This window comes from Ursus americanus, chromosome 1, assembly GCF_024610735.1.
Source record: "Ursus americanus isolate L20-20 chromosome 1, mUrsAme1.1.p, whole genome shotgun sequence".
Taxonomy (NCBI): domain Eukaryota; kingdom Metazoa; phylum Chordata; class Mammalia; order Carnivora; family Ursidae; genus Ursus; species Ursus americanus.
This window is the reverse complement of record NC_142127.1, coordinates 46,225,479-46,244,109: the sequence shown is the minus strand read 5'-3', so window position 1 is coordinate 46,244,109 and position 18,631 is coordinate 46,225,479. Positions and strand designations below refer to the sequence as shown.

The 18,631-nt window shown below is 38.9% G+C and overlaps 1 protein-coding gene across 2 annotated transcripts in view; it reads right to left on the bottom strand.

Moving 5' to 3' along the window:
• B3GALT1 (beta-1,3-galactosyltransferase 1) overlaps nucleotides 1-18,631 on the bottom strand; it is a 512,358-nt gene that overhangs the window by 85,892 nt on the left and 407,835 nt on the right. Inside the window, exon 1 of one of the 2 annotated variants that reach the window (XM_045783434.2) lies at nucleotides 10,101-10,298. The exons of the other annotated variant lie outside the window; for it this stretch is intronic. The gene's annotated coding sequence lies outside the window, so the exon portion shown is untranslated. Of the gene's footprint in view, nucleotides 1-10,100; nucleotides 10,299-18,631 lie in introns of those variants that run through there. 2 annotated transcript variants of the gene reach the window in all.

Below are 18,631 nucleotides of genomic sequence, written 5' to 3'. Positions count from 1 at the left end.
ATTACTTTTGTGTTTAATTTTTCATGTGAAGTAAACTAAGTATGGCTGTGTCCTTAAATGAACTCTCAAGTCCCTCTCAAATGACCTTCCTGGCTGTTAATTAGACTTTCAAACTAGTACCTTGGGTTGGACTCCAGCTATGACAGAAAAACTTGAGTTAAATAAATCCAAGAGCGCAGTCATGTATTTTTTATATTATGCTTTCCCCAGGAGCAGTTAAACTTAAGTAAACAAACCCTCAAAATGGTGTCTGAGCTCTAATAACATCCTTATAGGCCTAGATGAACACAAAATCAATGCAAATCTATGGAAATTCTGCACTAACAGGATACGCATTTTGCAAGATAACAGAGTAGCTTATTACAGACATGGCTGCAGACGCCCCTTCACACACCGGCATGCCTCAGTCTTCCCCTGCGTGGTTGCCTCCTGCTGCCTGTCGGCGTGGAGAGAAAAGCTGCAGCAGCTCGGACCGCGCAGCCCGTAGAAGCCGCCCCTGTGCTCCTGGGTTGCAGCCACCGCCCTGCCAACTTGGTCCGAACAGTGAGCTCTCTGACCTCCACTCTCTCCTTTTTGCTTTCCATGGTACTTTAGGGAGACTTTCATTTTAATATTTAGGTTGCATTAGAAAATATACAGCTGTTCTTCAGTAAGATCTTTCGGTGTGCCAGGCACTATGCTAGGTGATTTACGTATCCTGACATCACGCGAGTAAAGAATTACTACACCCATGCTCCACTTCTCCACCAAGCACCAGGCTGTGTGGCTGCTGAGCCCATTTCCAGGACAGCTTTCCAGCCCTCTATCTTCTCAGTACAAAGCGGTACTTTACAAACAAGGACGCCGACGCCTAGGGAAGTTAACGTTACTCAACTGGTAAATAAAAAACCAAACAAACTATAATTGAAGCTGGTATGTAAAGCCCGTACTCTTAGCCATTGTCATATGCTGCTGCTCTGTGTGCACCTTGAGATTGGGGACAGTGTTTTAGTCAATCGTTCTCTCTTTTGCATTTTGCACAATGCTGGCATTTAGCAGTTATATTACATGCTTGTGCTCATCTTTTCGAAGGATCTCTTATTCGCTATGCCTAAAGCAAAAGCCCAGCCCCCAGAGCCAATTGGCCATTTAGAAAACATTTTTGGAGGGCTTATTCTTCTTTGGTGGGGAAAAGGTGCTGCAAGGCTGAGGTCCCACCACACCTAAAGCTTCTCTCTCTACCGACTATCCACAAGGACACCACGCTCACGGGGACATGTTTTGGTACGGGTAACACACTTACCTGGGCCACCGCTGACTGAGCCTGGCCATCAGCCGGATTGTGGCCCATGAGATAAATCAATGTGGGCATGCTGTGTAATAATTAAGTGAATCAAGTTCCCTCCCTGAGAAATTTGAACGCGAGACACACAGAGAAGGCACTCATACCAAGAGTTATCCATTAGAAAAATGCACCAAACTCAGGTCAGAAGACAACAAAAGACATAAGGGAGCTTAAGTCTGGCAGAAGACAGAGCCAGGAGTGGAGGCGGCCAAGTCAGTGAGGAGGGTGGGGTCACTGTGTGGCCCACCAGAGTTGCTGGCGTGTCCCCAACGAAGACCAGGAAGCACCTTACTCCTTCTATTGTATCCCCGTCACTGTCTGAGAGCCACTGCTGAGGCAGGGAGGGGTGGGGGTGGGGGGTAAAAAAATGGTGAAAACACATGATCTCAATCTTTAAGGAACTATGATCTAATGAGGCAGATGCAGGTGTTCACAGGTGATTATAATCCAAGACTAAAAATGCTTGGATGCTCTGGACTATATATCAAAGGGCTCTCCAAAAGGGGCTCCTGGGACATTGTTACATGGTCTCATTACAGGCCTACATGACAAAGCTGGAGATGGAGGGAAAGGAGAGGAAGAGAAAGGGTGGAACCTGGGAAGACTAAAAAAGCAAAACCCTATTATAATTCCATTCCCATTTGAATTCACATATTTCAGTAATTGTCTGCAGTGCTAAAAGAGAACCTAACCTTTTTCTTAATATCATGTTTAATAAAAACTATCTCTTAGTATATTCTGAGTGAGTTCAGTGCTCATTAGAGTGAGGGACAACTAAAAGAGTTACAGCACCACACAAGGAGGAGGGGCGCTGTGCCGACATCCTCAATCCTGAGCTGGGGAATTTGCTCCTCTCCTTCATCTGAATTATGAGCTGGCTTTATAATGCATCTTGGATGTCCCAGTGCTGGACTGACCTGGCCCTCAGTTACAAAGTAAATAGGAAATCAAATCAAATCAACCACAGGCTGCCCTTTGTATATACAAGACCTGGATAAGAAGGGGCCCTTCTCTCTTTTTCAGACTGTGGTCAGTCCAGTCCTAAAATTACTACGGAGAAGGCTACATCCTTCCAGAAACTTAACTGGTCATTCTTTTCCAGCCCATGATCAAGCTACCTGTACAATGGAGGTCACTGAAAGACAGCTTTGAGCAGTAGTGTATCTTGGCCCTCTAGACGTCCAGGGTCATAAGGTTTACAGAGCTGGCCTGTCATGTAGTGATCTCGTCTGGATAGGTAGACTAGGATGCTATTACACATAGCCCATCATTACCCTGAACTAAATGGCCATGAAAGCAAATTATGCCCCTCAGCCTAATAACAGCTTATACTCGGTGAATGTTCATGGAACGCCAGGCCCCTTGAAGGCACGTCTTCTTCTTTACCACTCCCTCCCAGGTAGTGGGTGAAAATAACTATGATTAGTCCCATATTACAGATGAGGAGAGGGTTACTTGAGAAAATAAGTTCCTTGTCCCAAACAATATGGTCAATAAGTGGTGGCGTGATGGGATTTGAACCCACTCATTTGGACTTGAGATGTTGCTCTATTTATTGCTTCAGTATGCTGCTTCCCGGCATTCGAAAGAGTATTTCACTCTCCTCCAGAGAGAACGGAGTGAAACCAAAGAGTGTCTGCCTCCTGCAATAAGCTCCGGTAAATCTGACTGATTTCTGCTCAGGCCCCAAGATTCTCTTGGATATCTACATCATGTCTTTCTCTTCCCACCTCTGGAATTCTGCTGCAGTGACTATGGGTTTTTTTTCTGCTTCTGCAGAGGTTCTCTGGTTGAAACTCACTGACAGAGAGCGGTGCTGTGAAGTGACTTCTTCTGCCTCCCACAGCTTAGCCATGTACTCGTTCAGTCCACAAGCAAAGCACTGCATATTTCAAATTCCGTCCCCTGAGTAGACACAGTCTGCAGTTTTAGCCTGCCGAGCCAAATTAATTAGAGATGAATATCATAATAGAACAGCATCGATCGTAGCATATCACTAAGAAGTGTTGGTCTGTGTTAATTAACGTGATTTGCCATCAGCACTCAGTATATTTATATACAATCAGCATGGGTATTTGTCCACATAGACCAATACATTTTTCAGTAGTGGCGGAACTCACCTCAGAAATGATCCATATGTTCAAAGGCTTGTCCCTTTTGCCTCTCCCCAACCCCTGCCCACCACACACATTGGTGGCCTAATTGTCTCAATTTGGCTGCTTTAAAACATAATGCGTAACCTTTGGAAAATCTGAATATTTGTTGTGGAGAAGTAAAAATTGTTGATATAGATGTGAGAAGCATCCTGGGAGACAGACTAAGAGAAAATCCCTAGGCAAGTCCAGCCTGCCTATGGTCTCCCTTTCCCTGAAAGAATCTGAATATTTCATGTTCATGTAGTTCTACTATTATGCTACACTGTCATTTCCACAATAAGAGCTTTATTTTTAAAAAAATTAAATAGTGTCTTTTAAAAGGCAAATATCTCCTGGAAAGCTAGGGGGTTATAGGTCATTTATCTACTTAATCAAATTTGTCCAAATTTCTTTTCACTACATTCGGTTCAGAAAAATTGAGTTTAGGAATGAGTTTTAGCTGGGGGTGAGGAAGGGAGGTATAAACTTTGTAGCACTGGGTCATTACTGAATGTAGGAAAGAGACGAAATTCTTCCTCTCCTCCTCCTCTTTCAGAGAGCTTCAGGGGGACACTCTCCCTCTGCAAGTCGGTTGGGTGATTTAATCCAGACCAAGCTTAACTGTGCCATGGACTAAAAAACCGTCTGTGGACTGGCTTGAGCCGTTAACCAATGCATGTACCATGGTTTCTAGAGGAAACCATGCTTTGAATGTTGAACATCTAAGTTACAAACCAACCTTTGGAATAGCATCTTTTTGAAATTGGGGACTGTCTGCCCCTGCCTCCAGGCTGTATCTTCACCCTCCACCTCACGACACACTTGACACACGCATCAGACACCGACTGTTCAAGCATGGAAATGCACATCAAAACAGAAGGCTTGAATGCAGTGCATGGCTCTGTACACAAAGCCAAAACATCTGGATGAACTGTAGACCAAGTATGCTATCCAGATGCTTAAAAATAATGAGTAGGGCAGGTAATACATTTGTGTGATTGATGTTTTTACCTTTTAATTTTTTTCTTTTTTTGTACTGAGTAGCCCCAGTCTCTGTCACTGCACTGTTGCTTGCTAAAATGTGCCTTTATTCCTGAGATGCAGGGAGTGTTGAACTCAGTGGGTGCATTAAAGACTGTGGGGGATTAGCTCTGGGTTGTCTTGTAAGATGCGGGCTTGGCGTGGGTCAGGTAAAGGGGAGCAAGGTGAGTGGCCCGACTATATATATTCCGTTTTATCCTTTCCCTCCCTTTTGGCACTCTACTCTGGATCGGAGGCTTGATCTCAGCTCTGATTTCAGCTATTTTAAGCCTCCTAACTTTCTGTCCTCTTTCTTATATGTGTCCTGTGAAATCTGATTCAAAAGCAGGATGTACTCTATTGCCGTTTTTCCCCAAAATACGATCAGGGCCACAAGCATAGGAACCCATTGGATATTTAGTGTGAATGCTGATTTGTAGACCTCCTTAGCTCTTCTGACTCAAAGTTTCTGGAGACTATGTCTTGGGAGTCTGTCTTTTAAAGAAACTCTCTAGGTGAGCCTAGTGCAGACTTAAGAGAACTGCTGCGTTTTAGCCTTGTTCTGATTATCGTGGCTCATGAAACTTTTGCTCTTCAGTTTTATTAATCTATAGAATCTAGAAATTAAAGTGATGGTGGAAAAGTTCTAAATCTAAGTATCAGGGTGCTTCTGAAAAGGTAATGTAAGCAAGTTAGGAACTTGACAACATTTCATCATGGATACTTGCTCTAGAATCTATTCTTAAGTATGTCGGCCATTTTTCTATTCTAAAATCTGATTTCCATAGAAGATCAATAGGGGAATATTTACACTGCCAATACGGTAACCATTTATTATTTGATTTTTCCAAAATCCTTGCCTCTAAGCAATTGGCATTCAAAACAAATCATTCCTTCATTAGCCATAATGATACTTTATTGCCTTTGTTCTGAAGTATTCATTTTATTTCCATTATCCCTGTTGTATAAAGCAGGCACAAAATGAGCAAAGCCCAGTTTATCACCGCAGACACTGAACAGAGAAGCTAAACAGATGCAATTGGATGGGTTTCCCCCTCAGACTAGCAGCCAGAAGAGTTCCTCTGCTCTAAGAGCCCCCAGATTAGTCTGTGAGGAAGCAGTATGAGTGAAGAATGTCTAGAATGTAGAGCTATAACTCTTCCAAAATCATCGATAAGCTAATTTATTGCTATTAAACCAATTACCAAGTGAGTTGTTTGGCATCAGGACAAACCACCTGATAAGTGAATTTTTTCCACATTTTCACGGGAAGAGCAGAAGGAAAAACGTGGAGACTGTGGGGAGAGTGCATTTCAGAACCTCTGCAAAGGCTGGCTCAGTGGAGACACCGGCACTCCTAGAAATGAAAAAAGCTTCACAAGGGAGTTTTTAGTGTCTGAACTCAACACTCTGCATAGAAAATGGAAGGTTAAACAAGCGGCTTAGGGAACAGGAACCTCAAAGCTAGGTCCGGATTTTGCTTCTCAGCAGGCTGCCTGGTTGGGTTTCACCTGCTGGTCAATGATTCTCCTAGCCATGCATGGCTTTAGACCAATAGCCCCCCCCCCCCCCATGAGGGACATGGGACTCACTAGCAGTTTCTGTAGAGGGGCATGGCTCTGGGTATTCCTGTAGTCTGGACATGTGTGAATGGCCTTTGCTATTACCTTAGTTTTCCTGTTTTTTTTTTTTTTTTTTTCCTTTACATAAATGAGTGCTACTCACAGTCCTGTTTCAAACTCAGGTGTCTAGTTGGATTTTGGCTTTCAGTTTCCACGAAATGGCCCCTCTCTCCAATGCTCCGCATGCAATAGGACCTTCATCATTGCTGGTGGGCTGCCTGGTATATGGTTCTTTTTCAGAATCAGCCTTGGGTGCCAAGGAAGGTAGATATTCTAACAAGGCTCCACACCCCACTTTTCACATGTAGATACATCCTTCGAGTTGAGGGTGCTGAATACAATCGATGCTGTTTGCATTTAGCAGTCTCATCTCTCCTGGGTCACTGAGGAAGCATCTCAGTTCTGTTTATCTCAAATTCAGCCACTCTACTGTCAAATAGTGGCTCCCCAAATATGGTTGCCAAAAAGCCATGTGACTAAGGTATCAGTCTTATGGTTTCCAATTATTGTGAGGTTCTATACTGTAGTGCTTTTTTTTTTTCTTTTTAGAGTTTTGTTCAAGAGGTTTTTTTTTTTTTTTTAAGATTTTATTTATTTATGTGACAGAGAGACAGTCAGCGAGAGAGGGAACACAGCAGGGGAGTGGGAGAGGAAGAAGCAGGCTCCCAGCGGAGGAGCCCGACGTGGGACTCGATCCCGGAACGCAGGGATCATGCCCTGTGCCGAAGGCAGATGCCTAACGACTGCGCCACCCAGGCGCCCCTGTTCAAGAGATTTTAATTTCTTAGAACTGAAATGCACTTTCCTCTCAGGCAAACCTGATCTAGAGAAGCCACTAACTGAGAAACTAAAAGGTGGCTATTATTCTCCATCGATGACAAGGCCTGCAGTTTATTAAAGAACAAAAAGACTATCTCTTTCTAGAAATAAAGCTACACAAATGGTATACAAAGTCACATGGGTCTCCTCATGACTATAAATGCAATATGCTTTACATTTCTATTGCCTTTGCACGATTAATATCAAGCAGTCTTCTTTACTTTCATCTGTAAGTACATTGAAATTCTTGTCATAAAAAGTAGAAATGTTTTATGAGTGTTTAAATATACACATAAAGGTTAAAAGTATTGCTCTCTTTATTTTTAAAATTTTTCTACAATATAATAACTCATCTTAACTTGAAAGGTCTGCCGAACATAATACCTATTATGCTGTTCTTTGTTTCCACTTTTCATCTTGAAAATGCTTCCATTTTCAAGTAAAATCCTCACTGCATCTTTTAAAATCTTTTTATAATGTAAAAGTACTTTATGTGTAAAAAAAAAAAGGTAGACAATATGACTTTCAGTAGCTAAGACTCTCATGGAACAATGCAGCGTTAGGCATAGTGTCTGATTTTCCTGCGGAGGTATAAGACAGACTCCGTAAAGAGAGAATCCATTTCTGGACCTTGTCGCATCCATTTTTGTCCCATGTGAGCATAATGCCTACAGCCCTAGTCCGGCCAGCAGCTGTTTAGTTCCTGGGTCTTGACAACCTCCTTCCCCAGCCTCTGCAGTGCTCTCTGCAGCCATCTACCTGATCCGTAGATCAGAATCTTGGTGCCACTCCCGTGGTGCCTTAATTAAATCTTGCAAAATACTCCAGGAATTAAGTTGCTAGGGAAAAACTAGGGTGTCTAAATTAGCTGCTGAATCACACAAGCTTCCACTTTTCTGAATATCTCATCAACCATTTCTTGCTTCTTTCTCGCCTTCCCCTCCATTGGCTGCCCCAACAGCCTCACTCCCACAACACGGATATCTTTTAGCAGTCCAAAGTGGTGCCTACCAAGCAGTCCCATAGCCGTACTGGGACTGACTCTTTTCTCTGAACTGACTACTGTTGTCTACGAGGCTGGAGCACCATTATACTGATGACTCCTACTTTCTTAAGCTCTTGGAAGGATTTTATTTGGAATGGGCCCACTGGCAGGAATAGTATTTAGTCCGAAATTCTCCCCTGGCCAGATTCCCTCCTCTACTCCCACTTCAGGGCACACACCCCATATTACTAATACCTGGGAAAACATACTGGGTGAGTACCTCCACCCAGGTCTCAGATGGTCCTCTCTTGCCCTTTAGTCAAGCACTTGTTGCCTAGGGCCCTGCAAGCCCTGACTAAGGGCTTGCTGGTGTTAGGACACATTTGAAATAACTCGTTAGTATCCAAAGGAACTCCAACACTTTCTCTGGATGGACAAGCAATGCAAATTTATGTGGTCAGTCATTCTGAAGTCAGGTGCCAAAACATGATCCCCAGGGGCTGGTACCTTATACCAGGCATTAACAAATTATGGCACGAAGGCCAAATATGTCTTGTTCCCTGTTTTGTTTTGTTTTCTTTCTAAGACTTATTTATTTATTTTAGAGAGAGAGGGACAGAGACTGCACAAGTGGGAGGGACAGAGGGAGAGGGAGAGAAAATCCCAAGCAGATTCTAAGCCAAGCTCTGAGCCCATCATGGGGCTCAATCCCAGGACCCTGAGATTATGACTTTAGCTGAAACCAAGAGTCGGACACTTAACTGACTTTGCCACCCAGGCACCCCTTGTTCCCTGTTTTTGTAAATAAAGTTTTATTTGAACACAACCATGATCACTGCTTATTACCTGATGTTTATACCTGTTAGCCTGCTACAACACTGGAGTTGAGTAGTTGTGACAGAGACCGTATCACTCACAAAGCCAAAAATAATTGCCATCTGACCCTTCATAAAAAAAATTCGCCAACCTCTGCCTTATGCTCATCCATTACCTCATCTCTCTGCTTGGATCCTAAGTAAAGTCCTATCTGAGGGGCAAGTACTCAGTTACTCAGGTACCAACTTGGTTGAACTCCAAATTATTTTCAACGAAAGGGATGTAAACTATTTTCAAATTAGTGACATCTGATTAAAGACATTAGTATATGAAGAGGAAAAAAAGTCCCCACAAGGCTAAGCTCAAAGACTTCTAGAAGAAATTACTTTTAAAAAATGCAGCCTAGGGGCACCTGGGTGGCGCAGTCATTAAGCATCTGCCTTCGGCTCAGGGCGTGATCCCGGCGTTATGGGATCGAGCCCCCATCGGGCTCCTCCGCTATGAGCCTGCTTCTTCCTCTTCCACTCCCCCTGCCCGTGTTCCCTCTCTCGCTGGCTGCCTCCCTCTCTGTCAAATAAATAAATAAAATATTTAAAAAAATGCAGCCTAGAGAGAGGCAAACTTGAGATAAATTATTAACAATTATTGCGGTCCAGTAGGAATTCAGAAAATACTGATCCCACTCCTTAGCTGGGGCTCTCTTTGCAGTTCATTTCCTCTGACCACACCCTGCTGCTAGACAAATTCAGCCTCACTGCTTTGGAGAGAGAATTAGCATCGATTTTCTACCATTAAATAAAATATTACAAAGGCATGCTTATAAATGATTACATCACCAAGGCTTGCAAATAGACAAGATAAACATTTTTTCCTTAAGCTCATCTGCTAAATTGAACCTGATAGAAAGAAAGCAAAATTTCTCATGTAAATCAAATGACTAGACATGATGACATTTTGTTTCACAAAGTAGTCTTTCTACAAGGTTACACATATGACTACTAAAATTTAAAATGGCTGAAGGAAAGGGTTTTACACTCTATTGTGCTAAGTTTTATTTTTTTCCTCTGCACTGATTAAAATAAAGGAGTTGTCATGTCAATGGGCAGAGTCTGTTACATTGCTTTTATCAAATGCAAGGAGGTGTAAATACAAACTGTAAAGTAGAAGAGAAAGATCATGACTCACCGTCTGACAGCAAAGCTATTAAACATAATCAAAGACTCAGAGTGAACTCACGTTGCCTTTCAACACATTGCTAAAAAACCCTTTTTGCTGTAGAACTAGCATAAAATGTCACAATCCTGACACTGCTGTTGGAGAAACTTGGTTTAAGGCATTTAAAACAACTTCAAGACTGCAAATGAAGAGAAGTTACTTACCATAGGGTAAGTCACACTGCATTTAGTCTGGACACAAGGCCGCTCAAACTGTGATCAACAATTGATTCTAAGTTCGTCTTTCAGGGCATTATAATCTGAAATTTTAGGACACTTCTTGGTAACTAAAATACATAGTTTGTTGAATGAACGCAGGCTCACCCATGTTCACAACAAAGTCATGTTGTCTTTTACGAAATACAAGGACAATGATTTATTCTCAGGAAGTCATTTGGACCATGAGGTAAGGTACATGGTTCTATATTGAGAAGTGAAAATCCTGCCCGTGGTGTAGGATTCCCAGACCTTGAATGAAAGCAACAGATGGGCAGGTGGATGGGACATGTAGGTGCAAGAGAACAGATATGACAATCCACAAGTGTCCTGGGCATTACTTGAAAAGAGCCTATTTATTTTCTGCTCATCACTCCTTTAAAGGCATGTGTTCCAAAATCCACTTGTTACAATACATCTGTTTATGAAAATGGTTGTGAACCAAAGGACTTTTATGAGTTCTGTGGGAAACTTAATCACAACTATTTAGAAGTTGAAGCTAGTCTTCTAAGGCCGGCCTCTGGCCAGCCTTGCAATGTTGCTCCATCTGGCTCACCAGATTTGCTCTTTGGACTTCAGGCTCTGAAGCAACATCTACTTCCACTTGACTCTCCATGTACACTCAGCATGGAGCCTGGGGCCCAATATTTACTTAATAAATGCATGTGGCCTAGATGACTGCTAGAATAATTCTCATCACTTATTATTAAGCAATGTGAAAACACAAAGATAGAATTGGTAACCTGTCCAAGGAAGACTGGCTTTGGTTGCCAATATCCACTCAACCTCTGGCCCAATAAGTTTGACCTCAAACTTTTCTCCCATATATTCCATAACAGTAAGTCACAGACACTAACATTTATTCAAGTGTCCAATGTGACTAACCTATTATAGAATTCAGGCTTCATACTCTGACTTCAATACTGCCTCTGGCTCCTTATAATTTGTTGTTAAGTTTCTCCTTCAGAAATTCTGGATCATACACTTCCACATGGTGGTTCACTTTGAACCTTCCCCTTAGTCTTGGTACCTTCTGCTACCTCAGCTCAGAAAGTCCCTGCTCTAACATCTAACACTTTGGCATCCCTTGACCCCAAACCTGGCCTACCACAAGGAACCTGACTTGAAAGGAATAAAATCTCAGGAAAAACTTCAACAGATATTTTAATTTCTGTTTCCTTCCTTAAAGCCTTGTGGATCTTTGAGAATTTTTAGCAAATGTAGGAGGAGAGACTCTTTTCTCAATGATAAAAACCCAGAATTTTCTAGTTAACTCTCATCTTAGTGGGTAACTGATGGTTTTTCTTAGGTGATCTGCATGAAAGGACCTGTCACTCCCAACTGCCAACCTTCATAGCAATGACTCAACAGGTTGTTTATCACTAAAGTGTTTAGCATTATTTAACACTCTCCATATACTATATTGTGCTTCATCTGTACTTCCCGAAGAGCTCACATCACTGCTCACCTTGTGTTATATTTATTGTTTTCTTTCTTTCTTGCTGTACTTTGGTAGCTAATTGAGGACAGCTCTTTTGTCTTTCTTACTCTTTGTATTCCCCAGAACATAAACAATGAAACTTGTATAAATAAGGACACTAGGAATGCCTACTAAATGTAAGAAGAGAAAATGGGAGCATATGCAAACATACCCAATTCTAGTTTGGTGAAATGAATATTTAGCTATTAGATTGAAATGAGATTTTTGATTAGTTTTTTGTGCTTAGTTTTCATAGTCATTATCAGAATTACATATGTGTTCTAAAATCCTGTATAGGCAACAAATAACATCTACCCCCCTATATCTACCCACACTCTTTCACACTTTTGATTATCTACAGGTCAATTTCTGTTGATGCTTCCCACTTTCCATTATACTTGCTTAATGTGATCCCAGATGAAATCATAGTTTCCTGCTCTAGGCTCATAGAGTGTTCATGTGGATATTTTTTCTTTATTAAAAAAATTATACTTGGTAATAAGCATGGGCAAAGTGGGAATTAGCTGAATTTTTCTTAAACCTCTTCAACCTTTAGGTGCTCTTCCTCTGCCTGTAATGGCCTTCTACTGCTCTTTGGATGTTCTACGACCTCATTTAGTCCCAAATCTCAAACTGAATCTCTGTAGTTCTCCTTACAAAATATGTTCTTAGTCTAGTTCTGCTGGAAAGTTTCCAATATATGAATTAGTCATATGACGTTAATGAATGATAGCAGCTTAAGGCATTTTTCTGGCCCAGAGGGATTTGCATTTTGATGAGGGGCAATGCCCTAACCCAAAGGATGAAATTGCTAATGGTAGAACTTAAGTCTTCAGAGATAGCATCAAGGGGTCAGAAAGACTTCCAACCTTATCATATTGGCTGCCAGCTCTAACAGTGCAGAGGACTTCCACTCCCACAATGCAGTCCCCCTTTATCACCATGAAAAATCAAGAAATTATATTCTATGTAAGTCCCAAATGCTGACATTGGCAAATGCTGAACTCATTAAAAAGGGAAAATGTCAACACAGTGGCTTGAAATAAGTTTTGGATTTGGTGGGAGGAGGAGGGGGAAGAAAAGAAAGCAGGAAGGGAGAGAGAAAGGCAGGAAAGGAGAAGAACTCTTAACAGGGAATGAAAGAAGTATCTCTTTAATCTGAATGTTACTGTAACTATATTATGTTACTGTAAATATATTAATAGAATGCATGTATTTTTAACACACTTCTGAAATTAAATTGTATGTGTTAATCTAACCTTTTATGAAATAAAAAAAGATTGATTTACAATCTGTGGGGAAGAGGGACTTAAAAGACACAACAGATTTAACAGCCATTAAATGTAATGTGTTAAGATTTTAAAATAAATTTCATAATTGTAGCTCTGTATCTTAAGCTAGTGTGTAATAAGAAATGCTAGTTTTGACAAACAGGTGTCTCAGGGCTATTTACCCAATTGTTATTAATTGAAGTGAATGACCAATTTGTCATCTCTAAGAAGGGTGGAAATGGAGTTCTGTAGTCACATATTTTTGAAGAAAGTCAATAAGAAATGAATTTGCTCAATAGCAGGAGAATTCAGCTGTATTTGTTGAACACATGACTTTTTTTGATCTTTTTGGAAAACGATAAATCACACACTTGCAGAACATGGTGTTGGCCTTGTGTTGGCTCATACATACCCTCTTAAAGATGTGGGTAAAAGTCAGGGGAGGGCTTGAGAGATGAACCCACATCAAAGAAATCAATGCAATGGGTTTTCAAATGCATTACTGTGCTGACTCCTAAGTTTCTTAAAATTTTTTAAAATTTAAATTCAATTTAATTAACATATACTGTATTATTAGTTTCAGAAGTAGAATTCTATGATTCACCAGTTGTATACAACACCCAGTGCTCATTCCATCAGGTGCCTTCTTAATGCCCAGTTACCCCTTCCTCCCACCCACCTCCCCTCTGGCAACCCTCAGTTTGTTTCCTATAGTTGAGTCTCTTATGATTTGCCTCCCTCTCTGTTTTCGTCTTATTTTTTCCTTCCCTTCCCCTATGTCCTTCTGTTTTGTTTCTTAAATTCCACATATGAATGAAATTATATGGTGTTTGTCTTTCTCTGACTGACTTATTTCACTTAGCATAATACCCTCTAGTTCCATTGACGTTGTTGCAAATGGCAAGATTTCATTCTTTTTGATGGTTGAATAATACTTAAGTTTCTTAACTAAACTTTGAAACTTTATAAAGATGTCATTTTATTTATTTTTTAAAAAGAAAAATTGGGACACCTGGGTGACTCGGTTAAGCATCTGCCGTTGGCTCAGGTCATGATCTCAGGGTCTGGGGACTGAGTCTTTGCTCAGTGGGGAACCTGCTTCTCCCTCTGCCTGCTGCTCCTTCTGTTTGTGCTCTCTTTCTCTGACAAATAAATAAATAAATATAAAAAAAAAACAGAAATAAAAATTAGTGAAATAATTGGAAAGATAAGAGTTAAAATTTCGTCTAAATTGAAATACTCAGGTAATTGTATAGCATGAATTTTATAGAAATTCTAAAGCAAACAGAATAATAATAATGGTTGTTAATTTAAGTTACTTAGGAAAAAACTAATCTGTCTCATGTATCTTTGAAATGACTCTACACTTCTTAAATTATCCTTTGCTTCTCCCTTTCCATCCATAAACAGTTTATGAGATTCAGCAGATTAGATGCAGATGAAGACTTAGATCTGATATAATTATGTATACACAAGAAGATGGAAATTATTAGAAAGAATTTAAGAGACATGGAGAATAATATCAGAATATTAATCATATACATATATAATTGTAGTTCAGTTAGAGAGACTAGAGATAATGGAGGGGATACAATAATTAAATTCAATATTTAGCTGAAACATTTTCAGAACTGATGAAAAACATGACTGTACATAGAAAGAAAGCACACAAAATGCCAAGAGAATAAATTTTTATAAATATACACCTAGACAGACCCAGTGAAACTGCAGAACATCAAAGATAAAGAGAAGGTGTTTAACATAGCCAGGAGGAAAAGACAGAACAGCTATAAAGGATAAAAATCTGACAGTAAGATTCTCAACACTAATGGAACCCATAAGTCAATAGAACAAAATCTTCAAAGTGCTGAGAAAAATAATTTTCAATATAAGTATAAAAACTACCTTTTAAGAATGATGATAAAATATGCACATTTACATTAAAAAACAAACAACAAAATAGAGTTTCTAATAAGAGGTGATCATGAAGGGAATATTGAACTTTTACACTTCTTAGAAGATGGCAAATGATTACAAAGAGACAGTCAGAAATGCAAGGAACAATGGTGAGAATATTTCATAAGCAGATAAATCTAAATAAACACTTTATATAAATAACCATAATCATCATTATGGTTAACATACTTGATTAACATTAGACTTTATTAGGTACGCATGGTAAAATATTAAGGACAACCACTAAAATAATATAAATAAAATAACTTCCAAACCAGTAGATGGAAAACAATGGAATAAGAAAAAAATACTTTCTGCTAATCCAAAACATAAAGGCTCAAAAGGCAGGGGAAAAAAGAGGCATAGGAAAAGTGTAAAGTAAAATGATAAATAAAAAAAAAAAGTTCAAGCATATTAGTAACTATAATAAATGTAAATGATCTAAGATTTTTAATTAAAAATAGAGATTAGATTAAGTATGAAAACAAAACAAGCCATGTTCTATGTATAAGAGACATGCCCATAAGAAAACAGAAAAATTGAAAATAAAAGGATGGGGAAGGCAGACCAGGTAAATAACCAAGAAAAGGCTGGGGAATCTAAAATATTCCTAAAGATTAAAAGCCATTGGAAATAGGAAGGGTTACTGCATAATGATAAAAAGGGTCAATGCACTACAGAGCTATCATAATAGCTGTAAACTTGTATGTGCTTAATAAAATACAAAAAAAAAATAAATAAAAGGAAGACTAGAACTACAGTTCTAGTTAGTGCTACCATATTAGAAGTACAAAGAGAAAACTCTCATTGCAACAAAAGATTTTTTTTTTTTTTAAGATCTTATTTATTCATTTAACAGAGAGAGAGTACAAGTAGGCAGAGTGGCAGGCAGAGGGAGAGGGAGAAGCAGGCTCCCTGATGAGCAGAGAGCCCAATGTGGAGCTTCATCCAAGGACCCTCAGACCATGACCTGAGCCAAAGGCAGATGCTTAACCGACTGAGCCACCTAGGCTCCCCGTAACAAATAATTTCAATGCAATCCTTTAAATTACTAATAGATAAAGCAGATAAGAATAATGAATATATAAAAGATTTGATCAATACAGTTTATAAGCTTTTTTTATATATTTATAATTTTTTTTAATTTTTTTAAAGTTTCTATTTTAATTCCAGTTAGTTAACATACAGTGTAGTATTAGTTCCAGATGTACAATATAGTGATTCAACACCCAAGCTTGACAAGCTTGATTTATTGAACTCTGTATACAACTAGTGATATTTCATTTTTATGAAGAAACATGGGTTCTTTCTTTCTTTCTTTCTTACTCTTTCTTTCTTTCGAGAGAAGGAGAGTGCGTGTGTGAATGGGGCAGAGAGGGGCAGAGGGAAAAAGAGAGACAATCTTAAACAGGCTCCATGCCTAGTGTGGAGCCCAATGGGGGCTTGATCTTACAATCCTGAGATCATGACCTGAGCTGAAATCAAGAGTTGGGCACTTAACCAACAGAGCCACCCAGGTGTCCTCAGAAACATGGGACATTTAAAAACAATTCACGCGCTAAGCCATTAGGTGAGTCTCAATGTTGAAAAGTCAGTACACATGGACCATTTTTTCTAACTACAATGTAAATAAATGAGAAGATAATATAATCCAAAGTTTAATGAAAATCTCCATGTAGTTGAAAATTAAACACACACACACTTGTGAATAACTCAAAAATCAAGACTGTTTAATGAAAATTAAAATATTTAGAAGGAATGATAGTGTTATACTGAAATACTACTGAATAAAACTTTACAACTTTATATGCTGTGGCTAAGCCATCAAATTAAGAAATTAGGAAAACAGAATAAGTTCCAAGAAAGCAGAAGAACAGAGATAATGAAGATGGGTTTTTTTAAAAAAATAAGCAAAATAAGAAACAGGTTAAAATACATGGTCAACAAAGTCAAAGTTGTTTCTTTTAAAAACTATTTAAATAGATAAATTGGTAGCAGATTAATTAAGAAAAAAGAGAGAAGATGCAAATAAAAAATACTCGGAATATAAATGAGGTCATAACTACAGATGCATTGGAGACTTTAAAAATAATGCAAATATATTCAGAGAAATTATGGCAATAAGTTGGAAATTTAGACAAAATTGACAGGAAACATATTCTTACCAAACTGATTTAAAACATAAAATTGCCAAAGTAATTTTGAAAAAGAAAAGCAAAACTGGAGGTATCACAATTCCAGACTTCAAGTTATATGAAAAAGCTGCAGTAATCAAAATAGTATAATACTGGCACAAAAAATAGACACATAGATCAATGGAGCAGAACAGAAAACTCAGAAATTAACCCACAACTGCATGGTCAATTAATATTTGACAAAGGAGGCAAGAATATACAATGGGAAAAAGATCTCTTCAAAAATGGTACTGGGAAAACTGGACAGCTACATGCAAAAGAATGAAACTGGACCACTTTCTTACATCATACACAAAAATAAATTCAAAAAGAATTGAGGACCTAAATATGAGACCTGAAACCATGAAAATCTTAGAAGAGAGCACAGGCAGCAACCTCTTTGGCATTGGCCATAACACCATTTTTCTAGATATTTCTCCTGAGGCAAGGGAAACAAAAGCAAAAATAAACTATTGGGACTACATCAAAATAAAAGCACAGCAAAAGAAAAACCAACAAAACTAAAAGATGCAAATGATGTAGCTGATAAAGGATTGGTATCCAATATATATATATATATATATATATAAGTCATACAACTCAACACCCAAAAAATAAATAATCCAATTAAAATGGGCAGAAGACATGAACAGACATTTCTTCAAAGAAGACATACAGATGGCCAACAGACACATGAAAACATGCTCATCATCACTTACCATTGGGGAAATGCAAATCAAAACTACAATGAGCTATCACCCCACACCTGTCAGAATGGCTAAAATAAAAAACATAAAAAACAACAGATGTTGGCATGAATGTGGAGAATTCACTGTTGGTGGGGATGCAAATTGGTGCAGCCACTGTGGAAAACAGTTTGGAGATTCCTCCAAGTTAAAAATAGAACTATCCTATGATCCAGCAATTGCACTACTGGGTATTTACCCCAAAATACAAAAACTCTAATTAAAAGGGATACATGCACCCCTATGTTTATTGCAGCATTATTTACAATAACCAAACTATGGAAGCAGCCCAAGTATCCATTGATAGATGAATGGATAAAGAAGGTGTGGTAAATTTATACAATGGAATATTATTCAGCTATAAAAAAGAATGAAACCTTGCCATTTGCAATGACATGGATGGAACTAGAGAGTATGATGTTAAGTGAAATAAGTCAGTTAGAGAAAGACAAATACCATATGATTTCACTCATATGTGAAGTTTAAAAAACAAAACAAATAAGCAAAGGGAAACAAAAAAGAGAGAGGGAGAGAAACCAAGAAACAGACTCTTACCTATAGGAAACAAACTTATGGTTATCAGAGCAGAGGTTGGTGGGGAGAATGGGTTACATAGGTGATGGGGATTAATGACAGCACTGTCATGATGAACACCGGGTTTTGTATGGAATTGTTGAATCACTATATTGTACATCTGAATCTCATGTAATACTGTATGTTAACTAATGGGATTAAAATAAAAACTTTTTTAAAAAAGAAGGAAAAAAAAAAAAAAGAACTACCCTACTATCTAGTAATCACACAACTGGGTATTTACCCAAAGAATACAAAAACATTAATTTGAAAAGATATG